Source organism: Narcine bancroftii, chromosome 3 (assembly GCF_036971445.1).
Source record: "Narcine bancroftii isolate sNarBan1 chromosome 3, sNarBan1.hap1, whole genome shotgun sequence".
Lineage (NCBI taxonomy): Eukaryota > Metazoa > Chordata > Chondrichthyes > Torpediniformes > Narcinidae > Narcine > Narcine bancroftii.
In genome coordinates this window covers 110,768,519-110,788,723 of record NC_091471.1, presented here as the reverse complement: position 1 = coordinate 110,788,723, position 20,205 = coordinate 110,768,519, and the positions used below count along the sequence as shown (strand labels likewise).

The 20,205-nt window shown below is 40.5% G+C and overlaps 1 protein-coding gene and 1 long non-coding RNA gene across 6 annotated transcripts in view; both read right to left on the bottom strand.

Annotated features, from left to right (window-relative positions):
- LOC138757472 (amyloid beta precursor protein binding family B member 2-like) overlaps nucleotides 1–20,205 on the bottom strand; it is a 367,320-nt gene that overhangs the window by 65,649 nt on the left and 281,466 nt on the right. The gene's annotated exons all lie outside the window — the stretch shown is intronic.
- LOC138757476 (uncharacterized) overlaps nucleotides 1–20,205 on the bottom strand; it is a 42,402-nt gene that overhangs the window by 1,897 nt on the left and 20,300 nt on the right. Inside the window, exon 3 of the long non-coding RNA XR_011353624.1 lies at nucleotides 2,304–2,348. This is a non-coding gene — a long non-coding RNA (uncharacterized lncRNA). The remainder of the gene's footprint in view (nucleotides 1–2,303; nucleotides 2,349–20,205) is intronic.

Genomic DNA, 20,205 nt, shown 5'->3' with positions numbered 1-20,205 from the left:
ACTACCTTTTGCAGGAGTTTACGCTCAGGGGTATTGGTGTCCCCATACCAGAACGTGATGCAGCCGGTCAGCACACTTTCCACCATACATCTGTAGAAATTTTCCAGGATTTCCGATGACATACCAAACTTCCGCAACTCCTGAGGAAGAAGAGGTGCTGATGTGCTTTCTTCACAATACCATTAGTGTGTTTATCCAGGAAACATCCTCCGAAATAGTGACTCCTAAGAACTTAAATTTACTCATCCTCTCTACCTTCGATCCCCCAATGATCACTTGATTATGCACATCTGGGTTTCTCTTCCTGAAGTCTACAGTCAGCTCCTTGATTTTGAGTGCAAGGTTATTGTTGGTGCACCATTCAGCCAAGTTTTCAATTCCCCTCCTGTAGGCTGACTCATTCACTACCATGGTATTGACAGCGAATTTGTAGATTGTGTTGTTGTCATACCGAGCTACACAGTCGTAGGTAAAGCAGTGATTTTTAAACTTTTTCTTTCTACTCACATACCACCTTAAGTACTTCCTATGCCATAAATGCTCTGTGATCGGTAAGGATCACTTAAGGTGGTATGTGAGTGGGAAGAAAAAGTTTGAAAATTACTGGTGTAAAGTGAATAGTGCAGGGGGCTATGAACGCAGCCCTATGGTGCTCCGGTGCTGATGGAGATTGTAGTGGAGATGTTCTTACAAATCGTCACTGATTGTGATGTGTAGGTGAGCAAATCAAGGATCCAATTACACAGTGGGGTGCTGAGACCCAGGTCTTGGAGTTTGCTGATCAGTTTTGAGGGGATAATGGTGTTAAATGCTGGTCTGTAGTCAATAAAGAGCATCCTGATATATGCATCTTTGCTGTCCAGGTGTTCCAGGGCTTTGGAGCCAGTGAGATGGCATCCACCTGTTTCTATGATATATCAGTGACAAGGAAAAGGGTTCGAATCCATCATTATGGGCATGTTAATTGGAATCGTCATTGATTTACAAAAGGAAAATAGTGTTTGACAAATTTGTTAGTTTACATTGCTAACATAATAGGGTCTTGAACAAAATTTGAACATGGGGATTGGGGACAAAATACTAATGCTGACTGAAGATTGGTTAATGGACAGCAAACAGATTAGGAATGAAAAATAAGAGTACAAATGAATTTTGATTGGGAGGCAATGACTGGATTCCACAATGATTGGAGCTGGAGCCTCACCCATTCATAGTCTACATAAACGATTTGAAAAATGGAATGAAGTTCTACACATTCAAGTTTGGGAATAACAGAAACCTGGGAGGTAATGTGGAATGAAGATTCAGAAATATTCACATGTTGAGTACCATTAGTGTGTTTATCCAGGAAACATCCTCCGAAATAGTGACTCCTAAGAACTTAAATTTACTCATCCTCTCTACCTTCGATCCCCCAATGATCACTTGATTATGCACATCTGATGAATTGCAGAAAATATGAGGTCATCAGCCTCGGTATAGAAAAAAAATAAAAAGGCAAGTATTAAAAATGGAGTGTCTGAAAGATGTATAAAATGTTTAAAAGGATGTTTAAAATGGATCAGTGCATCCTTTTACACTAATCACTGAAAATTAATACGCAGATAGTGCAAGCAATGAGGAAGTACTATATCAGCTTTAATCGCAAGAGAATGTAAGCTTAGTGAATTTGAATAGAGTACTAGTGAGGCTTCATTTGGAGTACAGATCTGGTCCTCCTACTTAATAAAGGATATCCATGGGATGGAAAAAGTGCCTTGAAAGTTCATCAAATTGTTTCCTGGGATTGGTGATGGAGAGCATTCGATAGTGAATGATTAAGAGGACTTGGCCTATCCTTTCCAGAGTTCAGAAGATTGAGAAGTGATCCCACTGAAAGGCATCAAATTCTAATCCAGCTCAATAGGAATGTTGTTTTTGAAGACACAATAGCTGGAATCTGGAGCACAAAAGAAACAGTTAGAAGAACAGCAGATTGGGTGGCACCTGTGGAGATGGGGGTTGGGGGTGGGGGAAGGAGGAATTGTGGACATTTTGGGTTGAGACTTTGGATCTATTATTGTTTCCCTTGGCTGGAACCGTCTCAAGATAAGAGCTCAGCTATGCAGGACTAACATGAGAAGAAATTTGGAATTTTGTACTCAACCGGGCTGTAGAGACTTAGTTGCTGAGTATATTCATGACAGAAATTAATTTTTCTTTGCTATTAATGGAAATGAAGGACACAAGGATAGTGCAGGAAGGTGGTACTCAAGTAATTAGACATGACCTATTAGAGTCGGCACAAGGGATAAATGACCTACTCTTGCTTTTGCTTCTTGCATTCTGTTCCCATGTTCATTCACCTTCTGAATAAAAAAAAATCATGCCTAATTAAATCCTTATATAAATAAACAAGATCATTCCTAATCAATGTAATTAAAATGTTTTCGCAAGTTTAATGATTTAACCGTTTAAAAATACTTCATCAGTCATTGGCTATGTGCTCTTCCAAACTGAAAAATTTTAAAGTAAAGACTTGTTTTGTCAATTTTTTCCTATGACATTCCTTCAAGGACTGGTTGTTGAAGAAAACACATGGTCTAATTTCTTGAATAATTCCTCAAATTATTTTCAACCAAACTACTGTTATATCATTAATGATACATCTCAATTATGTGAAATTAAAGACAACTTCAATAAATCAAGACATAGAAGACTGCAGATGGTGGAATTCAGAGGCGCAGTGCTAATTTTTTAGGTGCCTGAGCTGTCCAAAAACAGCAACAAGGAGGTGCCTGGTCCGGCCCCATGAAGTGCCTGGAGCAGAGCTACCCCCTGAGGTGCCGGAGTGGTGTTCCTGTGAGCTCCAGCAGCACTGCACCCTTGGTAGAATCTGGAGCAAAAAACAAACCGCACAGACAAATTGACTATGTTTTGGGATGAGATCCTGTATCAGGGCCGAGAATTGAGAGGGTAGATGGGTGATATGCAGAGGAGAACGTGGGGGGGGGGGGGGGGGGGGGGGAAGTGGTGAGATAGGGACCAGAAGGTGATTGGTGGATCAAGCAGGGATGAAGGATGATGGTCAGAAGCTGTGGGGGAGTGGGAGAGATATACAAGCATGAAGATGAGAGGTGGAGGCAGACAAGGAAAAATAGACTGACGGAAACAAGTGGGAAGGGGGTAGGGAAGGTGAAGATAGAGACAGTTGCTGGAATTTGATAAGCAGGGAAAGTGATAGTGGAAACGATTAAAGGAGAGTGAAGGGCAGATGAAATCAGATGGGGGAGGAAATCCAGTGGTTGAAAAGTGTAGGTAATAGATGAATGGAACCAAGAGGAGAGGGGAGGAAGAAAATGGATTACAGGGACAGGAGGGAGTGGTGCAAGGGTTACCTGAAATTGGAAAATTCACTGCTCAAATTGGTTTCGACTATATGTATAAATGGTCTAAAGGTTTTGATGAAATTATAAACAGATTTCATAAAAGCTCCATAATTTTTGTTCCTAACTTCAGATTTCACAATGTCAAATATAAAGTCTCTGGATGAAAGAAATGTGCACATGAATTATGACTGAAGACATTCCTGTCAGGGGCAAAGTAGCATGCAGTCTGCAGGATTAAATTTTTATCAGTAGCTAACTATAATTCATCAATCTTTCATTACATTTTCTCAAAAAAAAATTTGGTCAGAAATTGTTAGCAATATTTTCATCAAAGTGCAATAGGGGGTATTGAAATATAAATCACTATGAACATTACACATTTTGATAAGACAGTCTTTGCTACAATTATTTTATGATGAAGCTTTCTGCAACAATAAAACACATCAGAACTGATTTTTTTCTGATTACGCCAACAATAAAAACTGGCATTTGTATAACATTTTTAATTAAGTAAAATATACAACCATAGATCACTACAGGAAAGAAACAGGCCCTTTAACCCATCTAGTATGTGCCAAACTATTTTTCCACCTATTCCCATTGACCTGCTCCTGGACCAAAGCCCTCCATAACCTCCCATCCATGTACCGTACCTATCCAAATTTCTCTTAAATGCAGCCACCACTTCTGCGGACAGCTTTTTTCACACTCCTACCACCCACTGAGTGAAGTTCTGCCTAAGGTTCTGCTTAAACATTTCATCTTTCACCCTTAACTATGTCCTTTCCTTCACGTCTCACCCAACCTCAATGAAACAAAAAGCACGCTGCATTTACCCTATCTATACCCTCAAATCTGCCCTCATTCTCTGGCACTACAGGGAATAAAGTCCTAATCCATTCAACCTTTTCCTGTAACTCAGCTCCTCAAGACCCAGCAATACACTTGTAAATTTCCTCTGCACGCTTTCAATCTTATCTGTAGGTAGGTGATGAAAACTGCACACAATACTCCAAATATGGCCTCACCAATGTCTTAACAACTTTACCATAACATCCCATTTCCTATACTCAATACTTTGATTTATGAAGGCCAACGTGCCAAAAGCTCTCTTTACCATCAAGGAACCTCAAGGCACACTACCAAGGAGACTACAGTACAACTCCGATTATCTAAAATCCTCAGTTATCCAAAATTTCTTTGGACCTGAAAGTGACGTCATTTCGCCTCCAAAAAATTTTGGATAAATGAGGATATCCAAAACAATCAGAAATTCTCAGTTATCCAAATTTTTTTTGGAGCCGAACTGACGTCACAGGGTGAAAATTGGTGAGAATTAACCATTATTTTATGCTTTAAAAGCCTCCCCTTGTTGTTTTTACTGACGTTTAAACACTGTTACAAGCGATTTGATGTTGCTATTGGGCTGTTTTTAAAAAATGATCAGCTATCCGAAAATATCAAAATAGGCCTGGTCCCGACCATTTCGGATAATCGGAGTTGAGCTGTACATAAAAAAAATCATATTGAGCCAGACATTAAGGTAGATGGTCAAGAAAGTAACCTTTAAAGAAGCATGTTAAAAGTAGTAAGGAGTTTATTGTTATATAAACAAGTACAATGTACAGATGCACCAAACTTCTTTCTTACAGCTGCCAAACAGGATATAATTGTGCACACTAAATTACCACAAACATGTTAAGACATCAAAAGAAATAATGAATATTTTTTCAAAATATCTTAATAGAGTTTAATAAAAAATACACACATATAGATCTAATATATAAGCTGGGATATTTAAAAAATTTTTAAATCTAGAGGTGCATGTTTTCATTTTTATGTGTTTCTGCATGAATATAGCAGTGAGAAGAGGTTGTGATCAGGGTGATGGGTCCCTTATTATGTTGGGTGTCTTCTTGAGGAAGTGTCCCACATAGATGTCTTTAATATACAAGTGTTCATGATGACCTTGGCTAGGTCTGCTACTTTCTGGAGCCATCTGCAATCCTAGACACTTAAGTTTCCAAACCAGTCAGTGTACATTCCACAGTATACCTGTGGAAGTTTGTTGAGAGTATTCAATGACATGCCAAATCTTCTCAGACTTCTTGGAAAGTAGGGGCAATGATGCTCCTTCTTCATAGTTGTTTAAATGAGGTGGCTCCAAGAAAAGTCCTCCAATATGTGGATTTCCAAGAACTTGAAGGACCAGGCACATGGTTCCCTTGGCCTTCCTTTCCTAAAGTCCAAAATAAGCTCCGTTGTCCAGCTGATGCTGAGAGCAAGATTGTTCTGAAAGCACACAACCAGATTCGATCTCCATTATTCAGCCAGAACAGTGGAGTCATAGATTATTGTAGGCAATAATCAGAGGATTAGAGAAAGAGAGGTAAAAATTAATGTTTAGGGAAATAATTGGGTTGGCAAAATATTGCAATAATAGTTGAAAAACTAAAACTGGGGACACAAGAAGCCAGAACTGATGGAGTGCAAATATATTTAGGGTTCCAGATCATTCCAAAAATTGCAACAATATAAAATCAAGACTGAGAATTTTAAAACTAAAACACTGTTTAATTGACTGCTGATGTAGACCAGGGGTAATTGGTGAGTGGATTGCAGAGTTTTGAATGGCCTTGGGCTTACAGTGGACAGAAAATAGATGGCTGGATAAGAGGGTTTTGGAATAGTTAAGCAGAAAGGTAATGAAGACATGAATAAGAGTTTCAGTGGCAGATAAGATGAGGTTACAAAGGTGGAATGGGCGATACTAATGTTGGTAAGGGCATATAGCTGAACACCAATGTTCTCCCACCGATACTGTTTGACATGTGAAGTTCCTTCAGCAAATTGTTGCTCCAGATTCCAACCTCTGCAGTCTCCTATGTGTCATCAATGTTAATCAGCCTGGTTTGGTCCAAATATTTGCCAGAGATGTGGATGGGATCAAAAGCTAGACAATTAAGTTTGTGGTAGAGTCTATAGACTTGGCTTCCCAATGTACACTAGATGATGGATAGAAAGGCTGGTAACTATAGAAACAGCTGAACACTTGATAAAAGTAATTGCAAGGTAAAGCCGATGTTGTCAGTGCATCTATGGAAACGTGGAGTCTTCACATGTTAATTCTATGAGTAAACATGGAGATGAAAAATAGGAGGCTAAACAAATGTCTAAGAGGAACACAGGAAGAAAACCAGAGGCAATAGAATGTTGACAATGACATCAATTAAAACATAATGGAAAGAAAAAGACATGCTGAAAAATGTACCTGCTGAAAATGTGTACAGACATTTTAATTATAACTGAGTGCTCCATTTAAAGCACAAAATTTGACTTCTGACAAGGAGAAATAAATATTAATATAATGTGCATTAGCAGTACACCAGCTTTTTCATGCTTCACTGGTTCCTCATTCAGGCTGTCAAGAAGTGGAAACTTATTTCTCTCAAAAGCAGAAGAAAGGCAAAGGATAATGTTAATAAAGGCCCCAGTGGTCTATAGGACTAAACCACTGGTGCAAACTCTCAACTTGGCCCCTCTCACCCTCTCCTTTCCCCTTCTAATTTCCTCAACAGTCCCTTTCTTCCCTTAGTCTGGATCCTTTGAACCCTCCACCTCCTGATCCACCCATCCTGCTCTTCCCCCGCACTGACCACCAACTCTTACCCCTGCCTGGTCTTTACTATCTCATCCAATCTTCTCCTCAGAGAAGGAATACTCTGTCCTCAGTAAGGGCATTACCTTCGCCCACACCTCAATGTTCAATGCTAACCATGATGCCAAACTCTTCTCCTGCTGGCTTGCCTCTGTGCCCACTTCTAGAACCAGAATTCTCCACCCCTCACAACAGACCCCTTCTCCCCCTTAAACTGTATTGATCCTCCTGAAAACCTTATTCCAGCTATCTGCCTGCTCTGGATTGTTATATTTCTAAATGCCGTCGAGACTTCAACTATCTCAAGCCCCTCACTCACTCAGCCCTACATTGCCTTCTACCCAAGATCCATAAACCCAAATTGCCGAGTGCTCCTGCCCCACTGAACAGGTATCTGCTTACCTCAATTCTGTTTTGTCCCCCTGGCCAAATCCCTCCCATCTATATCCACAATACTTCACATCACTTCACCAACTTCCAATAACTTGAACTCAACCACTTCATCTTCACTATGGACATCCAATCATTTTCCATCCCCATACCAAAGGTCTCAAAGCCTTTCATTTCTTTTAGGACAACAGACTCAACAAGTCCCCCTCCATCACCACCCTTCTCCGGTTAGCAGAACTTGTCCTCACTGCCACTAACTTCTTCTTTGACTTTCCCACTTTCTCTAAATCAACAGGGGAGCCATGGGTACCTACATGGGCTCCGCCTTTGCCTGCCTTTTTGTTTGCTATGTGGTGCAATCCATTCTACAATCCTACACAGGCAAAGCTCCTCAACTCTTCCTCCACTTTATTGACAATTACTTTGGTGCTACTTCATGCTTGCATGCATAATGAGCACATCGACTTTATCCACTTTCCTGCCAACTTCCATCTCAAACTCAGATTCACTTGGTCTATCTCTAGCAACACTCTCCCCTCTCTCAATCTCGGTCTTCATCTCAAGGGAATAAACTCGACAGATGTTTTATACAAACCCACCAATTTCCACAGCTACTTTGACAACACCACACCCTCTGCCCTATAATGATTCAATTTCTTTTTCACAATTCCTCCATCTCCATCACATCTGCCCCCAGGACAAAGGTATTCCATGCCAGATCATAAGACAAGTCCTCCTTCTTCAAAAAAACATGACTTTCCCTCTACTATATCAACTCGGCACTCACCAGTATATCCTCCATTACTCACACATCTGACCTGGCCCCCCTCTGACCCAAGGACAGGATTCCCCTGGTCCTCACCAACCATCCTATTAGCTTCTACATCCAATATACCTTCCTTCACCATTTCCACTATCTACTGTGTGATCTCACCATCAGACACATCTTCCCCTCATTGCCTCCCATAGTGTTCACTCATCCCTTCTCACCAAACTCCCCCCATGGCACCTAGCCCTGTAACTGCAGGAAATGTTATACTTGCACCACACCTCTTCCCTCACCAGCATTCAGGGCTCAAATAATTATTTCAAGTGAAGCAATGTTTCACTTGTGAATCTGCAGGGGTTATCTACTGCATCCAGTGCCACAGCTGTGACAATTATTTCAATTCCCCACCTCATTCCCATGCCGACATCTTGACAGCTCATTTGGCGTAGTGATTAGTGCTACGCCTTTACAGTGCCAGCAATCGGGACCGGACCAGGGTTCAACTCCCATTCTGTCTGTAAGGAGTTTGTACGTTCTCCCTGTGTCTACATGGGTTTTCTCCTGGGGCTCTGGTTTCCTCCCACCATTGAAAACATACTGGTGGTGTAGGTTAATGGGGTGTAAATTGAATGGCACAGACTCATAGGCTGAAATCTCCTGTTACTGTGCTGTATGCTAAATTAAAATTTATATCTGTCCACAGTCTCATGCACTGCTGGATTGAGACAGCTCACAAATTGGAGGACCAGCACCTTATATTCTATCTGGGCATCCTCCAAATGGATGGCATTAACAATGACTTTTCTGGTTTCTGTTAGCACCCCCACAGCACCCCCCCCCCCACTTCTATCCTTATTTCTCCTTTCCTCTCCCTCTGCCTTTCTCTGTCCAGCATACATGCAGAGACTAAGGATTACAGCACAAGTGGTGAAGACAGTGAAAGTATGATCGATGGAGGCAGAGGAGTGCCTGCGGGACTGCCTTGAATAGGTGGACTGAACCATATTCAAGGACCCATCTTCAAACTTGAATGAATTTGCCAAGGCAGTTTCATCAGGATCTGCATGGACGAGTGTGTACCCACACTCTGATACCGTGAGCACCCCAACCGAAAGCCATGGGTGAATCAAAGGATTCACAATGTTCTGAGGTCAAAATCGATAGTGTTTTAGACCGCCAATCCAGATCTCTATAGGAGATGACTTAAAGAAGGCTATCTTAACAACAGAGGCAATTAGGAGTGAAGCTATAATCAAAATCAGATACTTTCCAGCTATAGCAGGGTTTGCAGGCCATTACATCCAACAAGGTGAAGCCTAACATCATATATGGCTCTAATGTTTCACTTCCCAATGAGCTGAACACCTTTTATACTCACTTCGAAAAGGAGAATTCAACATTACCAATGATAATCTGGCGAAGCTGGCGACCCAGTGATATCTGTCTCTTGGGCCAAAGTCAGAGCATCTTTTATAAGAATGTGAACCCTTGCAAGGCGCCATGCCCTGATGGCATACATGGAAGGGCACTGAAAATCTGTGCCAACTAGCTGGGTTGTTCAGACATTTTGTCAAAGTATTTTGGTATAATAGGCAAAATGGTGCACTGCAGGTATAAACCCAAACTTAAGAACTCCACTAAATATCGACGAACCTTTTGCTTGTTTGGACTGCTCATTTTGAATCTACAGCAGTGCGATTTCCCTGAAATATATTAATACAACATGATTATCCAACTGCACGAAAACCAACAAGGTCGGGTCAGATACAGCAATGAGCTCTCTGAACCCTTCTCCATTAACAATGGCGTGAAGCAAGGCTGTGTTCTCGCACCAACCCTCTTTTCAATCTTCTTCAGCATGATGCTGAACCAAGCCATGAAAGACCCCAACAATGAAGACGCTGTTTACATCCGGTACCGCACGGATGGCAGTCTCTTCAATCTGAGGCGCCTGCAAGCTCACACCAAGACACAAGAGAAACTTGTCCGTGAACTACTCTTTGCAGATGATGCCGCTTTAGTTGCCCATTCAGAGCCAGCTCTTCAGCGCTTGACGTCCTGCTTTGCGGAAACTGCCAAAATGTTTGGCCTGGAAGTCAGCCTGAAGAAAACTGAGGTCCTCCATCATCCAGCTCCCCACCATGACTACCAGCCCCCCCACATCTCCATCAGGCACACAAAACTCAAAACGGTCAACCAGTTTACCTATCTCGGCTGCACCATTTCATCAGATGCAAGGATCGACAATGAGATAGACAACAGACTCGCCAAGGCAAATAGCGCCTTTGGAAGACTACACAAAAGAGTCTGGAAAAACAACCAACTGAAAAACCTCACAAAGATAAGCGTATACAGAGCCGTTGTCATACCCACACTCCTGTTCGGCTCCGAATCATGGGTCCTCTACCGGCACCACCTACGGCTCCTAGAACGCTTCCACCAGCGTTGTCTCCGCTCCATCCTCAACATCCATTGGAGCGCTTACACCCCTAACGTCGAAGTACTCGAGATGGCAGAGGTCGACAGCATCGAGTCCACGCTGCTGAAGATCCAGCTGCGCTGGATGGGTCACATCTCCAGAATGGAGGACCATCGCCTTCCCAAGATCGTGTTATATGGCGAGCTCTCCACTGGCCACCGTGACAGAGGTGCACCAAAGAAAAGGTACAAGGACTGCCTAAAGAAATCTCTTGGTGCCTGCCACATTGACCACCGCCAGTGGGCTGATAATGCCTCAAACCGTGCATCTTGGCGCCTCACAGTTTGGCGGGCAGCAACCTCCTTTGAAGAAGACCGCAGAGCCCACCTCACTGACAAAAGGCAAAGGAGGAAAAACCCAACACCCAACCCCAACCAACCAATTTTCCCTTGCAACCGCTGCAATCGTGTCTGCCTGTCCCGCATCGGACTTGTCAGCCACAAACGAGCCTGCAGCTGACGTGGGCTTTTTACCCCCTCCATAAATCTTCGTCTGCGAAGCCAAGCCAAAGAAGAAGAAGAGAGAAGAAGAAGAAGAATACAACAGTGCAAGCTCCCTGAAACAGATTAATCAATATTTTATTATATCTTAGAATTGAAAAATGTAATAAAAGTAATGATCGAATCACAGGAAAATACTGACCCTAAAAAAAAACGAAAAAAAAACACTAGCTCGGTTTCTGACATTTTTCCTCACAGAGAGTGCAACAAAACTGCACTAGCCTCGTGCTTTACTTTCTGGGGGTCTCTTTTTTTTCCGATTTTGGTGTCCCCTACAGGCTGGTGCCTGGGGCAGACCTACGCCCCCCCCCCCCCCATCACTCACTACTGAACTGGAAAAATAAACGGGTATGGATGGAGACATGATTCTTCAGATAATTTAGAATGGATGATAATAAGTCCAGTCAGAAAAAAATATAATTATAATGTTAACCAAGGATAACAACAGTTAAATTAAGAGAAACAACAGAGAAACATCGGAAGAGCAAAAACTTACATTTTGAAAATAAAAAGAACAAAGTGAATTTACTTGGAAATTACCACAATTGTGTTGTACCGACAGTGTTGCCAAAACACATCTTTCACACCAACATAACGAGTTTATTTTTTCAAACCAACTTTTAATTATTTCCCAAAATATTCCTATGCCCCACTAAAATATTCTTAAGATCACACCCCACCTTGAGAATCTATGATCTAGGCAGAAATGGGAAAAGGATTTAAATATTAGTATTGGGGAGAAAAATTGGTTAGAACTCTATAATGATAGTATGAAAAATACAATAAATGTTAGATATAGATTAGTACAGTATAATTTTTTACATCGATTGTATCTTACCCTACAGAAATTACATAGACTGAAATCAGATTTATCAGATAAGTGTTTTAGGTGAATCAAGAGACAGGTATTTTTTTTTTATATACACTCCACATAGTCATTTTCAAAATTAAGACCATTTTGGATGGAACTAGGAGCATTTTTAGAACGGGTTACGGAAGTTAAAAAGTTGAACACCCAACGTTACAAGATCACAAGATAGGATAAAGGACAGAAGCAGGCCACTAGGCCCATCCAGTCTGTTCCCCTCCACCATCAGATTTCTGAATGGACAATGAATCACTGACACTACCTCACTTTTTTCACTTCTTTTATTTTTTTAAAATAGTGTCTTTAAGGAAATGTAATTTATAGCAATTTTTGCACATAATGCACAATAATGCTGCTGCAAAGCAACATATTTTGTGACATTCCATGACAATAAACTGCTGATCTCTTTCTTTTCCGTATGTCTCCTTTCTCCCAGCTCTGAATTCACAGAGCCCCCCTCCCCTGATCAATTCTTACCTTCCCTCTCCCTGTCCTCCTTTCAAGGGTGAATTATCAGCCTTTGTCTGCTCCCCAGCTGAGTTCTTCCAGCATTTCAGTGTGTTTTTACTTTCGTGTTTCACTTATTTCATGCATCTGCCTGTTTTTTTACTCATACCTTGCCGAAGAGCTCAGTCCCAAACCACTGGTTATAGATCTTTACTTTTTTAAAATATTTTATTTATAGATTTAAAGCCACAATAAATTTGTTCATCACAAATATATAATTCAAATCCCAATACAAGTGGAATAAAAAAAAAGAAAAAGAAAAAAAAGTTAGAAATATAGATCTACCCAGAAACCCTCCCCCCACATCCCATACTAACCCTCTCTTGAAAAAAATAAGGGACCAGAGCTCTTCAACAGGAGTTGTATTACTATAATATTGTATATATTCTTTCCTGCTCCCCGCCTGAGCTCCTCCAGCATTTCAGTGTGTTTTTACTACATTCACAGCATCCGCAAACGCAGACTTTCGTGTTTCACTTATTTCATACACCTGCCTGTTTTTCACTTATACCTTGCAGAAGGACTCAGACCCAAACCATTGGTTATATATATCTTTACTTCTTATGGACACTGCAAGACCTGCAGAGGTGACTACAGCTCTAGCAGGCAGGTAGAACTGGGGTTCTCCATTTGATTGTGTCTTTCAAAAAAATCAGAACACTAAAAAGTGTTTAAACAGGTATTTGAGAGGTGGGTTCAGGTTTTACCTTCTGAGAATGGATTCATTGCTAAATTAGGAATGGATATTCTCAGGAAACATACAAGGGAATGCAGAGGATGTTTAGGAACTACTTGTAGTGTTCTGGTTAGGTTTGTCCCACTGAGACACTGAAAAGATGACAGGGTTAAAGAACCCTGTGTGTGAAGAAAGGCGGAACAGTTAGTCAAAAGGAAGAATGGAGGATATACAAGGTTTAGGAAGCAAAATCAGGCAGGGCCCTTGAGAATTATAAGATGGCCGTGAAGGAACTTAAGAAGCGACAGAGGAGAGCGAGAAGGAAATATAGGTCTTGACAAGTAGGATTAAGGAAAACCACAAGGTATTTTACATGCACATGAAGAATAGGAAGACAACGAGAGAGAGCATTGGACCACTAAAGGATAAAGGTGGGCAAATTTGCCTAATGTGGAGAAGGTTTCGGAGGTCCTCAATGAATAGTTTTCTTCAGTGTTCACCAAACAGAGAAAACCTGATGAATGTGAGGTCAGCACAGGACAGACAAAAATGCTGGAGCATGTTGAGATTCAGAAAGAGGGAGTATTGGAGCTTCAGAAAATCATTCAGAGGCATCCCCAGACCAGATGGGATACACCTCAGGTTAATATGGAAAAAGATTGCTTGGCCATTGATGATTATCATGATATTCTCCCTGGCACAGGAATGATTTTGGAGGATTGCAAATGTAGTTTCCTTGTTCTGGCAAGGTAATAGGGAGAATCTCAGGAATTATAGCCCAGTGAGTCTTGCATCAGTAGCAGGCAAACTATTGAAGAATATTCTTTGGAACATGATTTACAAACATTTGAAGAACCATAGTCTTATTAGGGATACTCAACATGGTTTTGAGGTCGTGCTTCATGAGCCTAACAGTTTTTCAAGGAAGTGACAAAAGAAATCAATTAAAGTTGTGTATAAGGATTTTAGTAAAGCAGGGGACAAAGTTGTCCATGTTAAACTCATCCAGAAAGTAATGAGGAATGGGATCCATTAAAATTTGGTAGCATGGATTTAGAATGGGCTTGCCCACAGAAGGTAGAGGGTGATAGCAGATGGAACATATTCTGCCTGAACTTCAATGACTGGTGGTATTCCATAGGGATATACTCTGCGACTCCTGCTCTGTGATTTTTGTAAATAACTTGGATGAAGAAATGGAGCAATGGGTCAGCAATTTATGATGACACAGATGACACAAAACTTGGAGGTGTTGTGTATAGTGTAGAAGTTTGTTGGAGGTTACAACAGGATATAGACAGGATGCAGATTGGGTGGAGAAATGACAGATGGAGTTCAATATGGAAGTGTGAAGTGGTTCTTTGGAAGATTGAACTTGACAATGAAGTACAAGGTTAATGGTAGGATTCTTAGCAGTTTGGAGGAACAGTGGGATCTTGGGTTCCAAGTCAATTGACCCTTCAAATGTTGCTGCACAAGTTAGTAGGGTGGTTAATAAAATATTTGGTGTGCTGGCCTTCATTAGTCAGGGGATTAAGTTCAACAGCTGTGAAGCAATGCTGCAGTTCAATAAAACTCTGGTTAGACCAGTGATTCCCAAAATGGGAAGAAAGGCTGAGCAAGCTATGGCTTTTCTCTATGGAGTGACATAGTGGTGTATAAGCTGATGAGAGGCATGGACAGGGTGGACAGCAAGCATCTTTTCCCCAGGGCACCAATGGCCAGTACCAGAGGATAAGGTGAGTGGAGATGTCAGAGGTAGTTTTTTAAAAATATTCACATTGTGCAGTTGGTGCCTAGAATACATTGCTGGGGTGGTGGTGGTGGAGTAGAGTACAAAAGGAATATTTAAAAAGGATCTAAGATAGGTATGTGAATATAGGAAAATTAGATTGTCATAGACTTTGAGGGAAGGAAGGGTTGTTTGATGTGGAGTAAGTTTATGGAGGTCGGTACAACATCATGATCTCATATGGTGTTGCTCTGACCTATGTTCTATTACTTGGTAGGACTTGGCTCATTGATAATTACATTATAAACTGGATTACATGGAATCTATAATGTAGATACAGGAAACGAGATTCAAATGGTCCATGTCATTTTGATAAATCAGACAATTTTTCTGCCACTCTAGATACTTTGTTGCACTCCATTGTGCAGTAATGACACAAACCTATGTTCTTCAGATTGAAGGTGACAAAGTGTTCCATATTCTAATAAAATCAAGCTCATCTTGGTACTAGTGATCGTTTAGGAAGGTTTCACTTCAGCTTCAGTATCTGAATTACCATCATCAGAACATTAACATCCATCAGCTGGTTTCACACAAATATCTTTCCAAGAGAACCCAGCAGACCTGGTGCTGAAGAATGGAGCAAATGATTGCTGAACCCTTTCAGTGTGTTCCGTGGCATGATTTATTGGATGGGCCCTCACTTTTTCAAATAATTACCATTAAAGTCACTTAGGATAGAAATGATGGGAAAAGCCGATAAAGTAATTGTACCACAGCATACCTTACAAAGAGTAGGCTTTAATTACCATGGTGACGAGAAATAAAAAGAGTCAAAATTTCTTATCAACAGGAATGAAATACTTTATGAAGGAAGAATGGAAGCGTTGGAATGCAATGTATGACAAAGGGGGAAACCTGCTAACCTCAAGAGTTAAATTGTAAACAGATTTAATTACCCATTACAAGTCGAGTCGTGAAACAAAAAAAACTCTCAAAAGATGGGGTTGACTTATACCTTGGATATAATTTTTTGAGACCTTAAATTCAACTCGAAATCTAATCCACGCCGATCCGGTGTACAAGTCGGCCTATGAAAAACTAATTCTGTGTAGAAGTCAACCCATGAAAAGCATATTCGGCGTATAAGTTGACGCATGAAGAACAAAAAAAACCCACAACTGCAACAGATTTTCATTGAGATTTTTTATTGAAAACAACACAATTAGAACCCTTCAAAATCACTCTCAGTATCATCATCTGAGGCAAAGATGGTGGCAAGCACATCCATACTCTCACTGCTTAAACAGTCATCATATGGCTCCCAGTCTGTACCTGATGAGACAGTTTCAGCTTCGACGTAAATGTCCCTCAATAAATAATCTTCCGTGCTATCAATTGCACAAGAAATACCGCACTTTTTGAATGATTTTTTAAAAATCATATCCTCTACTTTAACTTTGTCCCATGCCTTGCCCCGCCTTTTGTAAATGACTTTTCTGGACACGACTTCCATGTATTCTATTCCTCGCGCACATGGCTTGTTCAAGCAGATTTCAAGAGGTTGCAATATAGATGTCACACCACCTGGGATAACCGATATGTAAATATTATATAGTGGTAATCTCGTTTTAGTTTTGTCAGTTAAGTGGCTACGAAACATATCCCAGACCATCAAACTCTGTTCTTTGTGTAAACTGCCTGTTCCACGCATTGCCTATACATAGTTTTACACCATTTTCATCCATCCATCCTTTTTCATAAAAATGTACAAAAATATCTGGAGGGAATTTTATTTTAGGTTTAACTTTGCGTTTGAAGATTACCATGGATTTTAACTTCGTCCTGTTGGTCATGCATGATAGCACCTTGGTAAACCTGGTCCTTTCATGGACTATACTTCTGACTTGCACAGTTTTAACTCCTTTCTATTCCTCGGTTCTATTGCCTATTATGTCAAAATTCATAGTCAATTCATCCATGTTGCCAATATTTGCCAATGCAAACTGGTGTTTTTGCTGGTTACGTAAAATAAACTGATGAAAACATAACTTTATGATCAACATCTTTTGCTAGTTTCTGTCCAATTTTTGTTTTTTGTCGTAATACCAGATTTTTTCTGTTCATGAAACAGTTGCACCAGCCTAATGAAGCTTCAAAATCTTTACTGAGCTCTGGGTGCGACTTTTCTCACTGCAGTGTAAATATTCTTATTTTATTTCGGGTGACTATGTAGCAATCCTGCCTAGGTTCATGTACCCAGTCTGCAATGTGATTTTCCAACTCTAGCCAACGAGTGATTCCTTTTCTCAAAGAACATGGCCTTTTTGGTATTTTTCTTAAAGTCTCTTCTTTCTTCCTCCAATCTCTTACCAACTTCTCATGCTCATCAAATTTCTTGCAGCAGCGCAGTTGTTGGTTTTCTTGGCCATTTCTATAATTTTCAATTTAAAACTCGCTTTATACTTTTGTCTTGAGTTGCGTTGTTTTGATGGCCCCTTTATGATAGCAATCACCTCCAGCCAATGCCCTGCAGGTCAATCTATGCAATCCAGTCAGCGGCCCATCTCAGGCATCACGATCTTTGGGGGCCGACTTATACACCGGACAACAAGCCAACTCAGGTATCCAGAAAATTGGGGTCTCCTTATACACCGAATAAACCATAAATCCTTTAAAATGAGGCTGAAAAATGGGGTTGACTTATATGTGGTCAACTTGTATGCCAAAATATATGGTAATTAATCTTTGTAATGAACTGAAACTGTTCAATCCTTCAATCATTGGTGCAAAATTATTCATTACAATCTTTCATTCAGCAACAGAAAAATTGGTTGCATGACCTTCAAAGGAGCACATCAGCCAAGTATCATTCCTTTGCCACCTGCTATACCTATTCCCAAAAGGTAAATGTACCATGAGAGTAGAATCATATCTAAGCATACTAACTTCTATTAAATAGATTATTAAGCTAACGCAATCATCATTATTAGGACAGGCAATAAGAATTAGTACATACACAATAGTAATGTAAATTATCTGGAGAAATGCAGTACAACTCCGATTATCCAAAACCATTGGGACCGGGCCTATGTCAAATAAACGTTTTTTTTTCCCCAGGTAACTGGTTATTTTTAAAAAACAGCCCAGTAGCAACAGCAAATCACTTAAATGGCAACAAACAACAAGGGGAAACTTAAGCATTAAAATAATGTTTAATTCTCATCAAAATAAAACTGGCCGCAACGCCGCCGCCAATCAATGAAACCTCCCAACCACTGCTGCTGATCCCTGACATCTCCACTGCAGCCGCTGATCCCCAGGGAGACTTCCCGGGCCGTGAACACTCATTGGCGAGCTCCTGTTTCCCTGGCTATTTGAGCTCCCAACACCTGTCCCGACTCTGAATCTTCCCCTAGACCTACCGCACATGCCCACTGGGGAGTATGATGTGCGTATTCAGTAGTAGTGTGAGTGGAGGGTTCAGGATTGGCATCGGGAGCTACAGTGTGCTGATGGAGGGGGGAAGAGGATAGGAGGGGAGGGGAGGGAATGTCACTAAGCCCAAGGTCCCACTCCTGCCAGGGAGGCCGCTCTCCTTGATGACGCCAGGACAAGGGATTCTTCTGGCCACTTGCAGCTGGGAGACACCAGCATGCAGTTTGAGAGGGAGAGTTGGAGAGAAAAGTCAATAGGGGAAGGTAAAGAAGAAATGGAAATAGAGAGGGGAGGGAGTTACCTGAAACGAGGACAATCATCGGTCTAATTTCATGTTGAGTGAATTTTATTTTCCAACCTGTGAAGTCAGTTCATCTCTGAAAAAATTTTGGATAAATGAGGATTTCTGAGATCCTGATTTTGGATAATTGGAGTTGTACTGCAAATACAGACCAGGAATTGATAACTCCTAATTGAATAGAGAAAAAAATGTAAACAGGAGGTTGTCCAACAGTATTTTTGCTGAATGTCTACTTGACCCATTCTCAGAAATTGTATGCAAAATTATATTGCAGTTTCAAGACTCAACATTCAATAAGTTCTGCTCTTGCACAACAGATCTGTAACCAAAATAATGCTAAAGATTACAGAACAGCAAATGCATTAACAAGAGCACAACATGACTTCCACATAGAATGCACTGAGAGCTTAAATTGATTACTTGCTTTTCAAAATGTGAGCTGATGTGAGAGAAAGGAGAAAATGTACCTTATTTGCTATTTTAAAAATGACACTACACTTTTTCTGGAAAATAACCTCACATTATGGAACCAAGAACACCTAAAGACAAATTCAATTTTTTCATTTGCTGATTTTCTAACTCAGAAAATATATTGAATTAAAGGAATTTATGCAAATACAGAAATCTTTGCCAATTAGACTTAAAAAAAAACTCCCTTTGATATTATATAAACACTTCTCATACCAAACTATGGAGTGGTATAATGGATTATTTCATATGGTATTCTACAAAACATAATTTTGTTGCCCAAAAAAGGAAACAAAAGACATTGGACAATAACATGTCTGCATCTGTAAAGTATTCTCCTTAATACCTGATATTCTTTGACAAACATTTCAGTATCCTCACATATAAGAATTAAAAAGAATAGAAATTGTTCAAAATTTAATGCAGACCTGCTTGATGGTTATCTACCAGGTTACAGCAGCTCCTGGGAATTATATTTATGAGCAGCCTTGACTCATGCAGCAAAGCTGTACTATAAGTGATGAATCATTTGGAGCACCAGTAGCTTAAATTCTAACATTGTATATAATGTGAGCTTCTCTGTGCTTTGACGATTACATTTTTGTATACATGAAGGCACTTTCCTATCTGTTAACTGCAGCCAATTTATCAGTGTATTTTATCTTTAATGGATGTATAAATAAAGAATTTTTTTCAATTGTTTCTTAAACATTGTTTTAAGTCAGAATACAGCCAAAAACATGTTCATGGTTTTCTCTCTTTTCTCTTGATGCTTCCAAGGTTACTAGATTTATTCTGAAGTGTGGTGGGGAAAACAAACACTTGAATCACTGAGGACTAGAAGACTATGGACTTTATGCAGTTAGTGCAATGCTAATTGAATGCCAGCTGAATCCAGCACTGTGTGTAAGGAGTTTATATGTTCTCCCCATGTCTGTGTGGGTTTCCTCCTATGCTCTAAAAACATACAGGGTTTGTAGGCAAATTGGCGTATTTGAGTAGCACTTGCCCATAGGCCAGTAGGGCTTGTTACCATAATGCTGTGGCAGCA